Below are 18,212 nucleotides of genomic sequence, written 5' to 3' on the forward strand. Positions count from 1 at the left end.
CAGTTTCTATCATCTATGACTTTAAAACCTTGGTCTCAAAGCTTTCTTTGGATGGAAGGGAACTTGGAGTTGTTCAATCGAATATCATTTGAAATAATGCGATTTAATAGGCCACATCTACACTATAGAGCCTACACTGGCAGAGCTGTGCTGATGCGGCTGTGCCACTGTAAGATGTCCTGTGTAGCCACTCTCTCTCCCACTGACATAATTAAACCACCCCCAATGAGTGGCTGTAGCTGTGTCGCCAGGAGAGCATCAATGTAACTTGTGTTGTTTTTTCATACACCTTAGTGACATAAGTCATACCGACAAAAGTGCTAGTGTAGACATGAGAGAGGTAAAATGTATACTGAACATCAGGAAAACATCCTGAGAGATGGGAAATGGTGGGAGTCCTGTCACTGACTGAATTTAACGCTAGATTTACAAAACAGCAGAACTTACAGTGTACAGAAACACCCTGCATTAATAATAGAATGGATTGATTGACCACATGGGATTCTTCAATATCTAAGATCTATGATCTGTATTCATTATTTGAGAAAAAACAAAAAATGTTTCTGCTTCAGTATTGAAAAATGTGTGCCACATTCTTAATGTGTTAAACCATGTGATTTCATCCAACCCTGCATAACTGGTAGTGTGCAATTAAACAGGTCTAGCCACAAGGACTCTACTTTGTACCAATATATGTACATGCAATAAACGAGTCACCATGTTCTTTTAACATCCTAATGTAGCCCTGATGAAATAGAAGTAAGACAGCTGAAAGCTGAGGGAAACTGGTATGTAAGGGTATGGCTACACTTGGATGTGTGCAGCGCTGGGAGTTATAACTGTGTTCGTACAGCTGTGTAGGGACAGCGCTGCAGTGTGGCCGCACTGACAGCTACCAGCACTGCAGTGTGGCCACATTTGCAGCGCTGTTGGGAGTGGTGCATTGTGGGCAGCTATCCCACAGAGCACCTCGTCCCATTTTGGCGCCATGGGTTGTGGGAAGGGGACGGAAGGGTGCGGGTCATTCCGCTTCCTGTCCCATCGCCCCGTGGTGCATCGCTTCACATCCCACCAGTTTGGTGCCATTGTGAGTCTGCAGTGCGCGATTTCTGTTGGAAATGGAGCCCGAGCTGCTGAGGACTTTGCTGATGAATGTCCAGCACATCACGTTTGGCAGTTGAGCTATTCCTTCAGCTCCAAAGTGACAGTGAGGAGTCCGACGATGATGATATCGATTCGCCGCCTGACACTAAATTGCTTGTGGCAGTAACGGACGTGCTTCAGCACCGTGGAACGCCGCCTTTGGGCTCTGGGAAACAAGCACTGAGTGGTGGGATCACATCGTCCTGCAAGTCTGGGATGACGAGCAGTGGCTGCAGAACTTTCGGATGAGTAAAAGCCACTTTCATGGGACTGCATTGCTGAGCTCGCCCCCAACCCTGCGGCGCAAGGACACGAGATTGAGAGCTGCCCTGTCAGTGGAGAAGCGGGTGGCTATTGCAGTCTGGAAGATGGCAACTCCAGACAGCTACCGATGGTCGCGAACCAGTTTGGAGTGGGAAAGTCGACGTTGGAATAGTGTTGATGCAAGTTTGCAGGGCCATTAATCGCATCCTGCTAAGAAGAACCGTGACTCTGGGAACGTGCAGGACATTCTGGATGGCTTTGCACAAATGGGTTTCCCTAACTGTGGAGGGGGCGATAGATGGGACGCATATTCCTATTCTGGCACCACCCCACCTGGCATCCGAGTACATTAATCGGAAGGGGTATTTCTCTATGGTTCTCCAGGCGCTTGTGGATCACCGTGGGCACTTCACTGACATTTACACAGGCTGGCCTGGAAAGGTGCATGATGCATGCATCTTTTGGAACAGTGGCCTGTTCAGGACTGCAGGCCGGGACTTTTTTCCCAGACCGGAAGATCACAGTAGGGGACGTCGAAATGCCCATTGTGATCCTTGGAGACCCCGCTTACCCGTTAATGCCTTGGCATTCATGAAACCGTACACAGGAAAGCTTGACAGGAGCAAGGAAAGGTTCAACTACAGGCTGAGCCGGTGCAGAATGACTGTGGAGTGTGCTTTTGGCCGTTTAAAAGGGCGCTGAGGTGTCTTATGGGAAGCTAGACTTGGGGGAAAGCAGCATCCCCGCGGTTATATCCGCGTGCTGTACCCTCCATAATATTTGTGAAGGAAGGTGAAACATTCAGTGAGGAATGGACTCTCTGAGGTTCAACGCCTGGAGGCTGAATTTGCACAGCCAGAGAGCAGGGCTACTAGAGAGGCCAGCACAGGGCTTCAAGGATTAGGGATGCCTTAAGGGAGCAATTGAGGCTGAAAGCCAACAGTAATGTTTGGTGCCTTGCACAGGAGTGAAGTGCAGTGGTTACAATGATTTGCAGTGCCTGTTTTTTCCCTTGGGGTACAGTATGTTTCACTTTCTGCAATAAAAAAAACTGTTTTAAAAGCCAAGAAATCCTTATTAAAAAATACAGTACATAAAAGGGCAGGGGGTAGGGTGCATGAACTGTACAGTCAGATGGGTTTGAATATGTCCTGCCTGGAGTGCTGTGCAATGCCTGCTGCACTTCAGGATTAATATGCTGCATGGTGATGGAGCGGTTGGGGGTTGAGTGCATAGGGTAAGGGTCGTAGTTCTCAGGGCTGGTAGGTGAACGTACAGGTGTTGGGGGCAGCTGGTGGTGGTAAGAACCAGGATGCTGGGAGAAGGGGGTTTTGAGCAAACAGTGGGGCACAAGGGAGAGAGCTTTGGGATGGATGTGGGGAGGTTAGCACGGTAGTGATCTGCCTGCCATGGCTACCAGTGACTGCATACAGTCCGTTTGGCGTGCGCCAGGAGGCTTATCAGCTGCTTTGTGCTTTTTCTTGGTTAGCCAATTCCTTTCTCCTGCTTTTCTGTTTCCCTCCACTGATGCATTTTCTCTCTTCAGTCCTGCAGCCTCTTACTCTCTCTGGCAGACTGATTCATAACTGCTTTCACCAAATCTTTGTTTTTTCCTTGGTTTCCTCTCAAGTTCTGTAGTCTTTTCAGCAGTCTGTCCGTGACAGGGCCGGAGGATTCAAGGACACTTAGAAAAAAACAGAAATAGAAACATTTATTTCAGAGGCTGCATTGTTTATAATCACAGTGAAGGAGTTTTGTAGACTATTTGTAGCATCATTTACACATAGCAACATAGCACAGAGAGGCCCACAGCAGCGAAGACATGGTGAGTAAGTAATGGGGAATGAGTGAATTAATGAATCCATGTTTCTGCCGCGGACTCACCTGGGACGGGGAAGCTGCTTTGAGTCAGGGCTGCCTGGGGTTTCTGTGCATTGGGAAAGCAGAGAGCAGTCTGGGGGGAAAGTGCACTAAACACTATCCTACATTTTCCACAGGAGTTTTATCCTGCCAAGATATATCGCTGCTGCGGGTTATCTGGGAAGAGCGGGAGGGTCTTCTACAGCAATGTGGATTCCCGCCCTGGTCCCTATGCAGCTTGCCTGTGTGCAGCAATGGTCCCCACCCACCCTCACGGCACAGTGGCACGGACACGTTAGCCTGACTGGGACAAGGACCACAGTGGCTTTCCCTATAAACTTGTGCAAGCACATTGCCCATGCTCTGGCTGAAACTTTTGAAGAGATTACAGAGGCCGATGCTGCGACGTGATAGACCAATCAATGGGCTATTCCACATCTAGGCATGCATGCAGCCATAACTCCCCCCCCCTCACACGAAACATTTCCATCCTTGAAAATAAAAGCTGCTTACCGGGAACACGCTTCTCTGTTTCTTCTTCACCAACAAGTTTCCAGCTGCTGCGACTAGGCTAGCTTCCTCCTGGCTTGAGAAGAGCTCCTGGCTGCATGCCTCCTGGGACTCCGGGGTGTCTCGCCCCACCCCAGTACCCTCACTCTCGGTTTCCTCCCCCCCTTCCACCTCCCTCTCCTCTCCCTGCTCTGAACTGTCCATCGTGGTCCTCGGATTGGCAGTGGGGTCACCCCCAAGTATCGCATCCAGCTCCTTGTAAAAACAACAGGTCGTGGGGACAGCACCTGAGTGGCAGTTTCCCTCACGGGCTTTGCAGTAGGCACTCCGCAGCTCCTTTACTTTAACCCTGCACTGCACCGCATCCTGCTCATGGCCCCTTTCCAGCATGGACTTTGATATCTGCCCATAGGTACCATAATTCCTACGGCTGGAGCGCAGCTGTGACTGCACAGCTTCCTCACCAAAAACACTAATGAGGTCCAGCAACTAGCCAGTGCTCCATACTGGGGGCTCATTTGGCGCGTGGAGGCGTGGTTACTGATTGATCGATTGATTGATTGCACTCCACACCTGGCTGAGCAAACAGGAAGGGGATTTTTAAAATTCCTGGGGCATTTAAAGGGCGAGTCACCTGAGTCCAGGGCAGTAGAGTGCGAACTGATGAACAGACTGGCTGAAAAGGTATTCTGGGGTACCTCCTAATACCCTGGAGGCCAATAACAGCGCTGTTGGTGTCCACACCTGATGAGCAGCGCTGCATCACCAGCGCTGGAATCGCTACACCCCAAGCAGACCAAGTGTAAAGCCAGCGCTGCAGCCAGGGAGTTGCAGCGCTGGCTGTGCCTTGCAAGTGTGGACACAGAGTAAGTTATAGCGCTATAAACCCAGCACCAGCGCTGCAACTCTCCAGTGTAGCCGTGCCCTAAGTCTTTTGTTTGAATACCGCCATTAAACTTCCAATGGTGACAGCATGCAGCTTCCAGGGCACGCTGATTATTTACTTGCTCTTATTCATTCTGCTTCAGGTTTGACTGTGTAAAGTAGAGTGGATACTCAAATGCTGCTGATTGCAGAATGATTGACTCAGCCCATTGTCATGTATAACATCATGTTCCACCACAGGCAAGGGGTTTGCAAGATCATATAAAATAAACACTCCAAACAGACTGATACAGTTCTCTTGCAGTTTATACTGCTTTACAATTCTGTAGTTGTAACGTGAGTAAATTGAATTTCTGCCAACTCAGACACCAGTTCAGGACAATGGGTTTCTCCTCCTCAAATAAGAGGCAGCATCACAGGGAGTTAGCACTCTTGAAATGTTTGGCATGTTTCGGGATTCTTGCTGTGATCTTTCCAGATTACTTTTCTGTCTTTATAAGGTCTCTTGTAGTTTTGTGGGGAGGTTTTTTTTGGTTGTATTTTTGTTAAAGTAACAATAAGAAAATAATAAATAGGAAAATTTATAAAAACTTATAAAAATGCCATATCTGCAATTCTCCATTCTCACCTGCTATTTCCATATCTTGTGTTAAAAAGACACTCACCCCCTGAGAACAAAGACCTATGTCCTTCGTGGTTCAGCATGGATTCAGAAGACACTTAATGCCAGTTTGCGGCCATAAACCGAATTTAGAGTGATAGTACTACTGTACAAATAAGCACTAAGTAGGAAGTTCTGGGCCAAATTTTGAAAGACAGACATCCTACCATAGCCTTTGATGATTCATATCCGAATACTTATTTACCTATGGGAGGAAAGGAGGGCACTTGTTTTGTTATAGACCATATTCAAATTCATGGAAAGAGGATACAGAAATAGATTCTTGTTGTTCCTTTCACCTTTACTGCCCAAGGGACAGAACATTGCAGGGAAACTAAAACAGGATTATTTTTTTTAATGGCTAGCAAACTGCATTTTCTTTTTAAGCTCTTACTGGGGAAAACTTAGTGGAGGGAATACGTGAAGTTGGGGGGAATTCATCAAATGATTAGGCAGAAATATTGAAAAAATCAAGATGAAAAACTGAAACCTGCTAGAGTCTCCATAGGAATGATGAGGAGCTATTGGTAATGCATTTAGACGTTTGTTTTTATATGTTTCTACTGTGTGCTTTTATCTTCATATAAACATACACTGCTTTGGAAGAGTTGTTTGATTCCTGGTAAATCACTGTCATTGTCCTTGAAGAGAAAACAAAGAGCAGGAACTGAACATTAGTCAGATCTGCTATGGATAATCACAGTGAAGTGCCAAGGGCCTGCAAGCCTAAACACCTGGTCAAGAGCGAGTGAGATGTGGGTCTCTGCCAAAAGAAAGGTGGTGGCCAGATGCCTGAAATCAGGGATGGCATTTTTCGGGCAGACTACAGAGGAGAGTTACAATGCAGTTACCCTGAAGCTGAAAGATAGCATCTCTCAAACGTCCATTTGGGGACAATGGCTTTAAACTCTTGCAGGCATTCTGCATGAGCACTGCTTGGTAGAGGGGGCCCTGTGATATGATGACAACGATGCAACAGACTAGGCCTTCCATGTTTTTTGTAATGTAGATATTTGTCCAATATATATGGAATTAAGATCACTAACTCGTTTTCTATAGGTCACCAAACAGCCGTTAGAAGAACTGCTGTTGAACCCTTGTAACTGGAGTACAAAACATTTGTGGACTAATGCCTCTGATGGTGTACATTAGCATAACTTCACTGACTCCTTTGAAGGTTTACTAATTTACACCAGCTGGGGATTTGGCCCAATAAGAATACAGGGTTTCAGAACATAACTCCATAGTGTGATTGTGTTGTATATCCACTGGCGGATTAGCCGTTGAGCTGATGGGGCCTGTGCCTGGGGGCCTCAGCTAACTGGAGGGCCCCGAAAAAAATCTGATGCACTCTTGCCACCGGGAAGGGCAGGGAAACCCTGATACCCCAACCCTGCTCCCTGGCAGCAGGGCCAGCTGGGTAGGTGGGATGGGGGAAGTCCCCAAAAGCAGCCCGCAACCCATCCGTCCCTGGGAAAAAGCCGTGGGATGGGGGAACCCACCCACTCCAGCAGCCTCCGACCCTGTCTCCAGCAGAAGCCATCAGGGCCAGCTCCAGGGTTTTTGCCGCCCCAAGTGACGGGGGACGGAGCTGCAATCACAATTGACAGCACTTCGACAGCAGCTCCACTGCGCTGCTTTCTTCTTCAGTGGCACTTTGGCAGCAGGTCCTTCCCTCTGAGAGGGACCGAGGGACCTGCTGCCGAATTGCTGACAAAGAGCCCAACGTGCTGCCCCTTCCCCTTGGCCGCCCCAAGCACCTGCTTGCTGAGCTGGTGCCTGGAGCTGGCCGTGGAAGCCATAGGGCAACAGGGGACCCCACTCTCCAGCAGAAGTGCTGGGCAGGCGGGGCGGGAGAAGCCCCAGCACGTGAACCCCTGCTGCAACCCTGGGACTGGAGGAGCTCTCACTCCCCGCTGCACCAGAGGGCTGTGGCGTGGGGATAGAGCTTCTCCAGCCTTGGGGCTGCAGTGAGGTGGAGAAGGGGCAGAAAGGAGCAAAAGGGGTTACAGGGCTGCAGTGGGGGGCAGAATAGGGCTGCAGGTGGAAGGGCTGGGAAGAGGGTCCCCACTTGCTCTGGCCCAGGGCCCCAGGAAACCTTACTCTGCCTCTCTCTACATCTTCTGCTGTCTTCCAATAAGCTTGTGATTGTTTTCTAGATGAATTGTTTAGTGAGTTTGGGAGGGTTGTTTTAAAACCTCCTCTCTAATGTGTACCCTAAATTATAATAGGTACATACTGAAAATGTTAAATGTATTTTAAATAGACTTGTGTAAAAGGGGTCACCATGGTCTCCTGAATACCCCTTATGGCTGTGTGTGGCTATGTTGTGGCCTGCATTTGTGTCACTCAGTTAATGAGATGCCAGTGAAGTCACTTAAACAGACCAGTCAAGGAGAAGCCAAACACTTTACAGTAGTATATCTCCCTTTAATAAAGCCTTCTGAAAGGAGCACTTGAATGAGGGTTTAAAGGCTCTCACTTCAGAGTCCAGATACAATTTATAAGTCACAAAACAAAAGTATCTAGGTTCCAGTAGCAGCTTCTGCTATAAGGCCTCAGGTTTCTCCATTGCCTGGAGGGTGCTTCATCCTTGCCCTGTTCTCTCCCAGTCCTCTCTGCCTAGAGAGCTTTTGCCTAGTTCAGGCAGGCTGAGAGCTCCCTTCCTCTGGAACTTCCTTTCCCCCTAGAGCTTTTCCTGCTGAGCTCACTTAAGCCTTTTATTAGCCTCAAAGGGCTCCCTGCTCCACCAGGTGATTATCCCCTTTAGTGGAGCTTGTTACCAGTACCCTGGGCATCTGACTCACCTAAGGGGCCAGCCATGTGATAGCATTCAGTTCAGGTTCTTCCCTACATGAAATTCAAATAAGAGAGTCCACACAAGGTTTTGTTCTAATCTAATATAATACACAGTAAGGTCCCAAAGAAAACAGTGATCAAATAATTGATTTGATAACTGGCTTTATTACTTGTGTTCAAGAGCAGTGCAGCTAAGGAACGTGCAATAGTGCCAGTGCAGAGAGAGTGAGAAAATAACCTAATCCCTTATATCAATCTCTGACAGTTCATAAAGAACAAGCACACTGATTTATAGTCCTGATTAAGGAAAGTATCCCTACTTAGGACAGTATATAGGCATGTGCTTAGATTCATAGATTCATAGACTCTAGGACTGGAAGGGACCTCGAGAGGTCATCGGATCCAGTCCCCTGCCCCTCGTGGCAGGACCAAATACTGCCTAGACCATGCCTGATAGACATTTATCTAACCTACTCTTAAATATCTCCAGACATGGAGATTCCACAACCTCCCTAGGCAATTTATTCCAGTGTTTAACCACCCTGACATTTTTCCTGATGTCCAACCTAAATCTCCCTTGCTGCAATTTAAGCCCATTGGTTCTTGTTCTATCAGTAGAGGCTAAGGTGACAAGTTTTCTCCCTCCTCTGATGACACCTGTCATAAACAGATAAGAAAAGTTAATAGCACAGAAGTATTTATATAGCTCTTTGACTATAACGGGTTAACAAGTTCAAGTAGCTCGGCTGTCACCTGACCGAGAACCAATCAGAAGACAGGATACTTTCAAATCTTGAGGGAGGGAAGTTTGTGTGTGTGCTGTTAGTTTTGGTGGTTGTTCACTCTCGGGCTCAGAGGGACCAGACGTGCAACAGTTTCTCTCCAATCTCCCTGATACAGGCTCTGTAAGTTCAAATAGTGAAAGTACTAGATAGATAAAGCGAGTTAGGCTTATGTTGTTTCTTTATTTGCACATGTGCATTTGCTTGAAGGAGTTTAATTGTGTATTTGGCTGGAGGAGTTCAAAGTTGTATTTTTGCTGAAAGGATTTAATTTGTACTTAAATACTTAGGCTGGGAGGGTATTCCCAGTGCCTATAGCTAAAAACCTGTACCTAATCCATCTTAATTTTCAAAGATAATTTTTACTGTTTTTCTCTCTTAATTAAAAGTTTCTTGTTTAGAACCTGATTGTTTTTTATTCTGGTGGACCCCAGGGGACAGGGTCTGGATTCACCAGGGAATTGGGGGAGAAAGGAGGAAGGGGAGAGAGAGGCTAACTTCTCTCTGCTGTCAGGATACTGTCTCTCTCAGGAGGTCGGGAGCGGGAGAGAGAAGGAGGCGGAAGGTGCGTTTCCTCTCTGTTTTGTGTTTCAAGAGTTTGAATCCAGTGATCTTCCAGGGTGACCCAGGGAGGGGAACCTGGGAAGGTCAACAGTTGGGGAAAGGTTTTTTTTCCTTGGTGAGATCCAGAGGGTCTGGGTCTTGGGTCCCCGGGCAGGTTTTGGGGGGACAGAGTGTACCAAGCATGGGAATTCCTGGTCGTGGAAGTGCTACAGGTTTCTAAGCTGGTGATTAAGCTTAGAGGATTTATGCTGGTACCCCATCTTTTGGATGCTAAGGTTCAGAGTGGGGAATTGTACCAGACAACACCTTTAGTTACCTGAAAACTGCGATCATGTCCCTCTCAGTCTCTCTTTTCTAAATAAACAAACCCAATTCTTTCAAGCTTCCTTCGTAGGTCATGTTCTCAAGACCTTAATCATTCTTGTTGCTCTTTCTGGACCCTCTCCAATTTCTCCACATCTTTCTTGAAATGCGTGCCAGAAACTGGACACAAACTCCAGTTGAGGCCTAACCAGCGCAGAGTAGAGCGGAAGAATGACTTCTCGAGTCTGCTCACAACACACTCTTTAATGCATCCAGAATCATGTTTGTGTTTTTTGCAACAGCATCACCCTGTTGACTCATATTAACTTGTGATCCCCTATAACCCCTAGATCCCTTTCTGCCGTACTCCTTCCTAGACAGTCTCTTCCTTATTCTGTATGTGTGAAACTGATTGTTCCTTCTTAAGTGGAGCACTTTGCATTTGTCTTTGTTAAACTTCATCTGTTTACCTCAGACCATTTGTCCAATTTGTCCAGATCATTTTGAATTATGACCCTGTCCTCCAAAGCAGTTGCAATCCCTCCCAGTTTGGTATCATCTGCAAACTTAATAAGCATACTTTTATGCCAACATCTACATCGTTGATGAAGATATTGAACAGAAGCCGGTCCCAAAACAGACCCTGCAGAACCTCACTGTTATACCTTTCCCGCAGGATTGGAACCATTAATAACTACTTCCTGAGTATGGTTATGGTGCCCCATTAATTGTTATTTGCTAGTTTATTGATAAGAATATCATGCAGAACCGTATCAAATGCCTTTACTAAAGTCTAGGTATATCATATCCACCGCTTCCCCTTATCACAGACATCGTTATCCTGTCAAGAAAGCGATCAATTGGTCTGACACGATTGTTCTTACAAATCCATGCTGGCTATTCCCTATCACCTTACTACCTTCCAAGTGTTTGCAGATGATTTCCTTAATTACTTGCTCCATTATCTTCCATGGCACAGAAGTTAAACTAACTGGTCTGTAGTTTCTGGGTGTTTTTATTTCCCTTTTTATAGATGGGCACTCTATTTGCCCTTGTCAGTCTCTGGAATCTCTCCGTCTCCCATGATTTTTTAAGCTAAGAGGGGCCAGTACCTTCATTAGTCCCTGGGATTCTAGGATGCATTTCTTCAGGCCCTGGTGACTTGCAGGCATCTAACTTTTCTAAGTGATTTTTAACTTGTTCTTTTTTTATTTTATCTTCTAAACCTACCCCTTCCCATAAGCATTCATTATGTTAGGCATTCCTTCAGACTTCTCAGTGAAGACCGAAACAAATTAGTCATTAAGCATCTCTGCCATTTCCAAGTTTCCTGTTACTGTTTCTCCCTCCTATCTGAGCAGTGGGTCTACCCTGTCCTTGGTCTTCCTCTTGCTTCTCATGTATTGATAAAAAGTCTTGTTTCCCTTTATTCCCATATTAGACCAGGGGTGGGCAAACTATGGCCTGTGGCTCAGTTGCGGCTGACACCACATCCCTGCGGCCCCTGGGGGAGAGGGAAAGAGGGCTTTGTGCGCTGCTCTTGCCCTCAGGCACTGCCCCCCGCAGCTCCCATTGGCCGGGAACTACGGCCAATGGCAGCTTTGGGGGAGGTACCCACAGGCGAGGGCCGCGCATGGTGCCCTCTGCCCCCCTTTTCCCCCAGGGGCTGCAGGTGCCATGGTGCCAGCTGCTTCTGAGAGTGGTGCGGGGCCAGGGCAGGCAGGGAGCCTGCCTGAGCCCTGCTGTGTGCTGCTGCCACCCGGCGCTGCTCCAGGTAAGCAGCACCAGGCCGGACCCTGCACCCCAAATCCCTCCTGCACCCTGCACCCCAATGCCCTGCCTCATCCCTCCTGCACCCCTGCCCTGAGCCCCCTGCTGCACCCCTCCGCACCCCAACCCACCTGCCTTGAGCCCTCTCTTGCACCCCTCCTGTGCCCCAACCCCTTGCCCTGACCCCCTTCCTGCACACTGCACCCCCTCCTACACCCCAACCCCCTGCCCTAGCCCTACATTCATGGCCCTACATGCAATTTCCCCACCCAGATGTGGCGTTCGGACCAAAACGTTTGCCCACCTCTGGCCTAAACCCATTGAAATAATTGGGACCTAAGCCCATGCTTAAATTTCAGCACATGCTTAAATGTTTTCCTGGACTGGGGCCTTGGTCGGTATTTTGATTTCCTATTTGTAGTCAATATATAAGACAATCATACATGCTTAATTGTAAAATATTAAAAAGAATAGATAATTAAGCACAAATTTGACCACAGCTGTTGGAGAGTTAGTCAAAAAAAAATAATTCAGGAACGTATTTTAATATTGCAGCTTTAAATGGCAGTGCAAATAGTATTACTTATCCCTGGGTATTATCAGTGGAATACACATTCCAGCTACAGATACTTTTGTTAATTTGACTATTGTGAACTAGTCACACTATATTAAATGTTCTGCCTTGCAGGTTCGCTGCTGATTTAAATGGTAAGAGAATATTTCTGCAGTTATATGCAAAATCTTGAACTATTGGTTTTTCTTAGTGATCAGAAGTTACTGGTACCTCATTAGCTGTAACACCCAGAGGCAGGTAGTGATGTTCAGATAGTGCTGTATCTTATGCTAAAGAAGCCCTGAATGTTTTTACCCACACACATTTGTGAGAGACAATTAGTGTAACTAAGCATGTGTCTTATGTCTGAGTTTTCATAGAAATCAGTTGTTGCAAAACGTAATGAATAGGCAATGACCAGAATGTATCAAACTTGGAAGACAGAAGGGCAATAAGTAATACTAATCAATCACTATTGGTGGAAAACGTAATTAATTACAGTAGTAATTATGAACTCGTAAAGGCAATGTACATTTCAAGTGGAGCTTCAGGAGTAGTTTGCAGTGCCTTGTACAATTTTGTGAGCAAAAAATAGTCTCATCCTGTATTACAACTTGACATCCAAATGGTTAGATCACATTTCAGAGTGACTGTATTATCTCTTGGGTAATGGTTAAATGCTGATAAAAGATGGTGAAACTCAGAGGAAGGATGGGACTTCTCAGAGGAAGGATGGGACTTCCCATTTATCTGGTGTTATCAGTTTGAAGAATCAATGAATTAAGCAAGATAGGCAGCACTCAGGCTATGTCAATAGGCTACGGTTTGGGTGTCTCAGGTGTCAGCGTGGATGTGATCCAAATGGGCAGTGGGGAGACCAGTTGACAGCATGCATACATTAATGACAACTCCAGTAAATCCTGGCTCTTGTTATGGAACTTAATAAATGAGCTTCTGTGTCTGAAATGTCTAATGCTGCTTATGTGTGGCATATATGCAGTGTGAAAAGGGGAATGGAGTGAGTTTAATGGCTGTCAGTTTTATATGGCTTTCCATTATACTTATTTCAGACCTAGAAGGCACTGGGAATTCAAAATGGCAAGGTTGTCAGGGGTAAAAATATGCAGCCTGTCTGTTAGAAAACAGCATAGAAATAAGAATTATATACCTTCTTCATGCAGTACCTTAGTAACAGTCACCCAAATGATGATTCAGGATTCTCGAATGCCAAATGGAGGAAGAGGGATCATTACATATTATTCTTATTTAAAAAAAAAACAACCGTTAGTTATTAATTAGCTTATTTGAATGTGTTATGCCTACCTAATATTATAGAACCAAATAAAAATGCAAGTTAAATGAAACTAGGGGTATATGTACTTGTTGTGTTTTTTTATATATTCTTGGAGGGGTTGGTTATTTGTTAATTTGACTAGATAAAACTTTTTTGACAAAATTATTATTACAATTATTTACTTTGGTCCATAACTGAAAATATTACCCATGCTCCTCATGGACTTGTAAACTTTAAGGCCAAAAGAGACAATAATGATCATCTAATCAGTCCCTCTGGGTATGGCAGGCCACAGAACCTCACCCACTCGCTCCTCTATTAGTCCCCTTAACCTCTGGCTGAGTTACTGAAGTTCTCAAATCGTGTTCAAACACTTCAAGTTACAGAATGCACCATTAACTCTAGTTTAAACCTGCAGATAACCTATGCAGAAGAAGGTGAAAACACTCCAGAGTCTCTGCCAATCTGACCTGGTGGAAAATTCCTTCCAAACCCTAAGTATGATGATCAGTTGGACCCTGAGCAAGACCACCAGCCAGCCACCTGGGAACAAATTCTCCATATTAACTCATTGCCCTCTCCATCTAGTGCCCCATCTCTTGCCATTGGGGACTTTTGCTACTAGCAGGTGCAGATGGACTACATGCCTTTGCAGGCAATCTCATCATACCCTCCATGAATTTATCAAGCTCAGACTTGAAGACATTTTGGATTTTGGCTCCACTGCTCCCCTTGGAAGGCTGTTCCAGAACTTCAGTCCTCTGATGGTTAGAAATCGTCTAATTTCAAGCCTAAAATTCTTGATGTCCAGTTTATATCCATGTGTGCTTGTATCAACATTGGCCCTTAACTTAAGTAACTCCTCTCCTCCCTGATATTTATCTCTCTGATGTATTTATAGAAGGCAATCATATCTCCCTTCAGCCTTCATTTGGCTAGGATAAACAAGGCAAGCTCCTTTAGTCTCCTCTCATAAGGTAGGTTCTCCATTCCTCTGATCATCCCAATAGTCCTTCTCTGCACTTGCTCCATGAATTCATCTTTCTTAAGCATAGGAGACCAGAACTGCACACAGTATTCCAGATGAGGTCACATCAGTGCCTTGTATAATGGTAATAACACTTCCCTATCTCTACTGGAAATACCTCACTTGACACATCATAGCATTGAATTAGATGTTTTCACATAGTCATCTTGCGATCAAGCAATACAGCCAGGTTCTTCTCCTCCTGTTGTTTTCAACTGATACGTTCGCAGCTTATAGCAAAAAATCTCATTGTCAGTCCCTAGTGCATGGCATACTGTCTCACTGTTAACTTGTGCTTCTCCTGTCTGCTGTACACACCTGTTAGAGAAACCAGGTGAGTGAGGGTGATATCTTTTATTGGATCAACTTCTGCTGGTGAGAGAGAGAAGCTTTTGGCCTGAGGAATAGCTCTGTGTGGCTCAAAAGCTTGTCTCTCTCACCAGCAGAAGTTGGCCCAATAGATATTCCCTCATCCACCTGGTCTCTATGATATCCCAGGACCGGCATGGCTACACCTACATTGTATCCACCTGTTGCCTGTCATTTTATTTTTAGACTGTAAGCTCTGTGAGGAAGGAGCTACATTTCTGTCATATGTGTAGGCAGTGCCTTGCAGAATGGGGCACAGTCTCTGATTGGGACCTCTAGGCATTACCCTAGTATGTATAATAAAAAAGCTACTAATAGGCCAGATAGTCTTGATTCTTGTTGATTGAGGCTTGCTCAGAATAAAACAAACCAAAACCTGGGAATGAGGTACCTCAAGCCCAGATTTGGATCCTTCTTTCACCCTCTAGCAATCTTCCTAGTTCCATATACTCTTACATTGTCCCAGTGCTTCCACAGTGGTGGTATACAATGACTTCACTGGGTGCCTCATTTACACCTCATGTCTACGTATCATGACTGTTAATTTAAACCCATCAATATAGTCTTGAAATAGGGTTTTTACTATAGTAACTTTAATAGCCTCCTAAATGCCTCTGTGGGATGGCTGTGAAAACATTAATGGCAACATCCTCATTTCAAGCATAGTCAAGTTAAGTGGTATTCAGCTTCTGTCATGTGCATCTCCCATTAATATCAGTGGAAAATTTACACATCACTGGGGATGGGAGGGGGAAACAAAGCTGGGTAGTATTGTGCAGATCTCACAAGAGACCTTTGCCCTTAGTCTCAGTTCATTTTGTAGACTCTGTTTATTTTTTCTCCTTACAGCATCACTTGCTGAGATAACTTTCAAAACATACAGTGGTGCTTGCAAAAGGGGGTTGCTTCTCTGAGACAATTATGTTAATATAAGCCTACTTTGATGCTACATATGAAGTTCTTCATTTCGTAGTGACCATCCAGTCCAAAACTCATAGTGGGATCCTTACAGAGATTTTTTTCCTGTGCAATGACTTGTGTTTTTCGTATGAGGGCACGATTTCACCTTGAGTATTAAATAATTTTTTGAGTAGAGGTAAACTCTGTGGGCCAAATTCTGGTTCAGTGACAAAGGTGCAATTCCCATTGACTTCACTGCAACTGTTTCTGTGGAACCAAGAATTGGTCCTCATAAGTTTAGAAAGTGGCTCATTTAATGACAGTTTTGTATGAATAGTCCAATGCCAAAAAACAAAAACAGAAAAGTAACCATTTGAGAAAGTCTACCAATTATAAATATGTTAGAGGGTGGTTCTGTGTTCTGCTATAATGTGGTAAAAACAGAACTGTAAGAGTTTCCAGAAGAGTATCCAGTCTTTTACATCCAAAGCCAAAAGTTCACTTTCCGGGCATTATCATTTCATGTTAGTATCATTCTCTGAAATTTTCACCTAAAAATGTCAGATATTGATATTCATAATTATCATCTGATAGAACATGATATTGCAACCTCACCTGTCAGTTGCTTGCAGTTTGTTGGCATTTTTCAGCAAGCAGGCTTAAACTTTAGGTAGGCACCGGGAAGAGGAAAAAAACCGTAAATGCAATGGAAAATGCAAGTCAATAAGATTTGTAACAAGCCTTTTTCCATTTAGGAAAATAATTATACTTTAATTTAAAGAAAAGATATAGCTTAATAGAAATTGGTAAATGCTAGAGGATTTACATTATGGAAGATATTGAATTCAACAAACTATTGTAGATTACTGTTTATTTCTTAAAGCACACATTTAGGGGTCATGAACTGCAAAGAAATGGAAGATTAAGTTGAAATTTTCTAACTTTGTAAAATTGTAAACAGAAAAATAGTTCTTTTTCAGCGGTTACCCATTTTAGGAGAAAAGGAGAACTTATGATAAATCCTCATTCTCAAGGACACACATAAATAGTTAAAATAATTTAGCATTGGCTGGCAGCTGACATACGGAATGAATGTTTGCCAGAAGGGTCATCAGAGCAATTTATGCCACAAAAACAGATGGAAGAGGTTGTAAATGGAAGGAACTGGGAGAAAGAGAAAGAGACTAAGAAGAAGATTTTAAAGCAATATCTTTGAGTGATAAAAAAGAATTATTTTTTCCAAGCTATGAATAATATGCAATATGCTGTGTGAAATGGAACTAGAAGATAATTAAATTAATCTTGAAATAAACTATAAAGATATTCCCAAAGAAAATTAAAGGTGCTTTTTAAATGCACCTTTTTTGTACTTGTATTTTCAGATATATACTGGAGAACCAGATTCTACACTGACAGTGTATCCCAAGTTCTAGTCGACTTTAATGAGTTTGGCATGTGCAGAGAATGCAGGATTAGACTCGTATGTAGCTTGAGCATCCTGCTAAAGCACTGTTTTTTCCATCAATGTGGAAAGGGTTAAATAACTGAGATAAAATGCATCACGGTAGGGTAGTGGTTGACATTGGATTTGGGTAAATGGGGCTGACCGATGTTAGCTTTATTAGTAGCAAGGCTACAATCCTGTTTTCACAAACCATTAAGATAATTTACCAGGCTGATTAACCTCATGTCTGTGTAAGAACTATGGGCGTTGGTAATGACTCATGAGCGTTTAACAAGCTAACAATTTACCTCTGGTTCTGATATCAGGGTTTATGTTTTGTTTTTTGTTTTGTTTTTAATTAAAAAAAACAAACAGTCCATTGAAACAACATTCGTTTTTAGTGAAACAGCATGTCGGGAAGGAGATTATAAACAAGTGTTGTAGTTAATTACACAATTCATGTAGCATGAGTGTTTTCATCAGAGAATGTCTTATGAATCATATCATTTAGTATATCTGACATTTATTTGATACTTTATGTACTATACTCTTTTGCATAAATAAATATTGTATGAATTCCACTTTATTATGCTGTTATGCAGCAGTGTTAATTTGTAGATGCTGTCCACCTACAATGTACCACTTTTACTATTTTTGTCTTTTTCATGGAATCAGGATTTGCTGTTATGAATGTAAAAATGTTTTAAAAAAAACAAACCAACCTTTTTTAAAATATATTTTACAGGGAAAACTTGAGGTGTCTTACACTTTTAATCCTCCGGTCAGTGATTGCCTTGGGAGCATATTGTGGTGAATTGGTAAGTTTGTATCGATTTGCTTATTACCTTATTCAAATGAACTGTCATTTTGTGATATGGCTTTTAAAATAGGAGTAGAGAGCTTATTTTAACTGTATATTTGACACTTGTGTGACAGTTGCTGGTCTGTGTCTAGTTTTGATGCCCACAATTCAAGAAGGATGTTTCAAAATGGAAGAGGGTTCAGAGAGGAGCCATGAGATTGATTAAAGGATTAGAAAACCTGCCTCATGGTGATAGACTCAAAGAGCTCAACCTATGTAGTT

The 18,212-nt window shown here is 44.1% G+C and overlaps 1 protein-coding gene across 34 annotated transcripts in view; it reads left to right on the forward strand.

Moving 5' to 3' along the window:
- The first annotated feature begins 17,872 nt into the window (after window positions 1-17,872).
- PTPRD (protein tyrosine phosphatase receptor type D) overlaps window positions 17,873-18,212 on the forward strand; it is a 1,348,190-nt gene continuing 1,347,850 nt past the window's right edge. For all 34 annotated transcript variants that reach the window (XM_075067326.1, XM_075067339.1, XM_075067332.1 and 31 more), the window contains exon 1: window positions 17,873-17,946. The gene's annotated coding sequence lies outside the window, so the exon portion shown is untranslated. The remainder of the gene's footprint in view (window positions 17,947-18,212) is intronic.

The sequence above is a fragment of the Chelonoidis abingdonii genome, chromosome 6 (assembly GCF_003597395.2).
Source record: "Chelonoidis abingdonii isolate Lonesome George chromosome 6, CheloAbing_2.0, whole genome shotgun sequence".
Lineage (NCBI taxonomy): Eukaryota > Metazoa > Chordata > Testudines > Testudinidae > Chelonoidis > Chelonoidis abingdonii.